Source organism: Pelophylax lessonae (assembly GCF_965119305.1).
Source record: "Pelophylax lessonae genome assembly, chromosome: 2".
NCBI classification, from domain to species: Eukaryota; Metazoa; Chordata; class Amphibia; order Anura; family Ranidae; genus Pelophylax; species Pelophylax lessonae.
Genome location: NC_138769.1, coordinates 641,563,117 through 641,565,815, shown reverse-complemented (window position 1 = coordinate 641,565,815; position 2,699 = coordinate 641,563,117). Strand labels below are relative to the sequence as shown.

The 2,699-nt window shown below is 49.9% G+C and overlaps 1 pseudogene across 1 annotated transcript in view; it reads right to left on the bottom strand.

Annotated features, from left to right (window-relative positions):
• Positions 1 to 444: 444 nt before the first annotated feature.
• Positions 445 to 2,699, bottom strand: part of LOC309546738 — a 5,124-nt pseudogene continuing 2,869 nt past the window's right edge. The window contains exon 2 of the transcript in view: positions 445 to 486. The product of the transcript in view is annotated as an uncharacterized misc_RNA (transcript). The remainder of the gene's footprint in view (positions 487 to 2,699) is intronic.

Sequence of the window (2,699 nt, the reverse complement as noted above, 5' to 3'; positions counted from 1 at the left end):
TTTACCAAGGAAGGAACTAAGGCGTACTCAAACCCCAGACAGGGGTCTTCAGTTTCAGAGTCGCTTTCTGACAGGAGTGCCGACTGATGTCTTGTATGAGCAGACTCCAGGTCTTCCTGCGGATGAAGCATTGCAGGGGAAGGGCTTGGAGGAGCCATTGTAGAGCCTTGGGATTGATTGACACCCATCTCGGCTAAAGAGTCCTTCACTACCCTTTTGATTAGGGCTTCAATACGCTGGTCAGAAGTATCCCTTTCTCCCGCAGCCTGGGAAAAACACCTGTCACACAGGGACTTCTTTTCAGGGACACGAGCGCCACAGCCCCAACAACCTGCTTTATCAGGTTTTCTTGAGTGACTGGCTGATGTGGACGCTCTCTTATGGTGATGGGAGCCCGATGGGGACTTCCGAGAAGAATGCCGGTGGTGGGAACTTGAACGCCTTTCACTCCTTTGAGAGGAATGCAGAGACTCTGAATGAGAAGGGCTGAAACAATAAGAGAAATCAAAGGAGAGACAAACAGGAAGCTAGGAACATCTGAGTTCCAGTCCCCCCCAAAACCCACACCCCCATCCTGAAAAGCCCCTAATACCTGATAAGGGCAGGCTGACCACCGGAGGGCAGAGAGGCTTCCATTCTGGCGTTGACCTACAGGATGAGCCGGACAACGATATCAGAAAGGAAGCAAACAAACATGGGGGGGGGCTCCCAAACTGGGGACCAGCTACTCACCAGGAAACCAGGTGGATAAGAGGCAGAGCGGCAGCGATGCAGCAGTAAGAATATCTCCAAGAACCAGCTGGCAGCACACAGAGCGTCTCCTAGCAGCAGTGTATACACACAGACACTGCTGACAGCTTAGGAGATTTAAATATGGCGCCCCATGACGTCATCAGCGATCGCCGCCTGAAAAACATCACTGCGCATGCGCCGCTTTGCTACTGCGCATGCGCAAGAACCAAGCCTCGTTCTCGAGGCGCCCGCGCATGCGCACTACGGATCAAACCGGCGGCCGAACAGGAAGTAAACACCGATCGGCCCCGGACCGCTAGCCACCAGGGAACACGTAAGAATTATAAAGCAAACACATAAGCAATAATAAAACAAGCATAGCTGCCATGGTGGTATTGAAACCAAGGGGTACTCACGAACCGCTGCCACCAGGAATGGATGATCACACACACCGGACTTTTGTCACTTTAGGGTACCGGCCACCCGTAGCAGCTGGGCTTTTTGGCCAAAGGCTGCATGCATCTTCGCCCCTACTCCATACCCCGCAGCAGCTGGGGCTTATTAAGAACTCTATACCCGATTGGTAGAGACATCCATCTCCCGGGATCCATCTTCAGGTAGGATACAGGTAATCCTTTGGAGGACAAAAAAGGAACACGCGTGCTGAACAGGAGCAAAGATTTATGTCCTATGGGTAGGTTTGGGGGCGGGGCCAAACCCGGTACGTATGCTGCCATGGAGTCTGTCAGGAAAGAAACAATGATGGATTCTTAGGGCACCACAAAAAAATAAAATTTTATATTTTGTGGTGCCTTAAAATCCATGATTGTGTCTTACTGTGTTGGTCCTATGTCCAGGGCTTTTTTTCAGCGGGAACACGGGGGAACGCAGTTCCGGCACCTCCAACACTGAATGTATGTAATAGCAAGGGGTTCAGGCTCTATAGATGCTAGCTGCTGGGGGGATCTACTGTTGTTGAAAGGGATCTACTTTTGCGGGGCAGTGGAGATATCTACTGTTGCTCAGGAGGTCTATTGTTGGTGGGGTATCTACTGTTGCTAGGGGTGGGTCTTATGTTGCTGGGGGTCAGTTGTTTACTGGGAGGGATCTAGTGATGCTGGCTGCAGGGATATCTGTTGTTGCTGCTGGGGGTCTATTGTTGCTGGGGGGAATGAGTATTTGGTTGCGAGTGATCCATTGTTGCTGGGGGTCTATTGCTTCTGGCTGCTGGAGAATCTGTCGGTGCTGGCTGCATGGAGATATGTTATTGCTGCTGGAGATCTTTTGTTGCTGGGGGATGGGGTATTTTGTTCCAGTTGGTCCATTGTTGCTGAGAGGGTCTATTGTTGCTGGCTGCATGGAATCTATTTTACTGATTTTCTTGTTATTTTTAACAAATTCCGGACAAATTACTTAGTACCACAATTGTTACTTGGTTCTGTATTCTCCAAAAGGAGAAGGCAGGTGGGTAGGGGGTGGAACCAAGGAATGGTGCAGGAGGTGGGTAGGGGGCGGAGACAAGGGGTGACTCAGAAAGGGGGGGTTCCTGCACATATTGTCTGAGAAAAAAAGCCCTGCCTATGTCATTTTGGATGTGGCACCCCTCACCAACATATACAATCTATATATGTTCTCGTACTTGTGGCTGCAGTTGTTAGTAATACCTATGACTGTGGTTGGGGATTGCTGGCTGTAATTGGGATCAGTACTTGTGCATGTAGGGCTTTCTCATTGTTAGAGACAGTGTTCCAGCACCTGTCAACCACAGACACTATCTGGTGTAGTGAAGCAACCATGGATATGAAGTCTACAGGGTGGTAAATGCCATTGCCATGGAACCTCAGTGATGAGGCATTCAATTCCTCTCACTGAACACCAATTGGGAGGATCCATTCCTCCCACTGATCACTGAAAATCAACAATGAGCCATTTATTCTCCCACTGACATGGGTGACAATGACAATGAT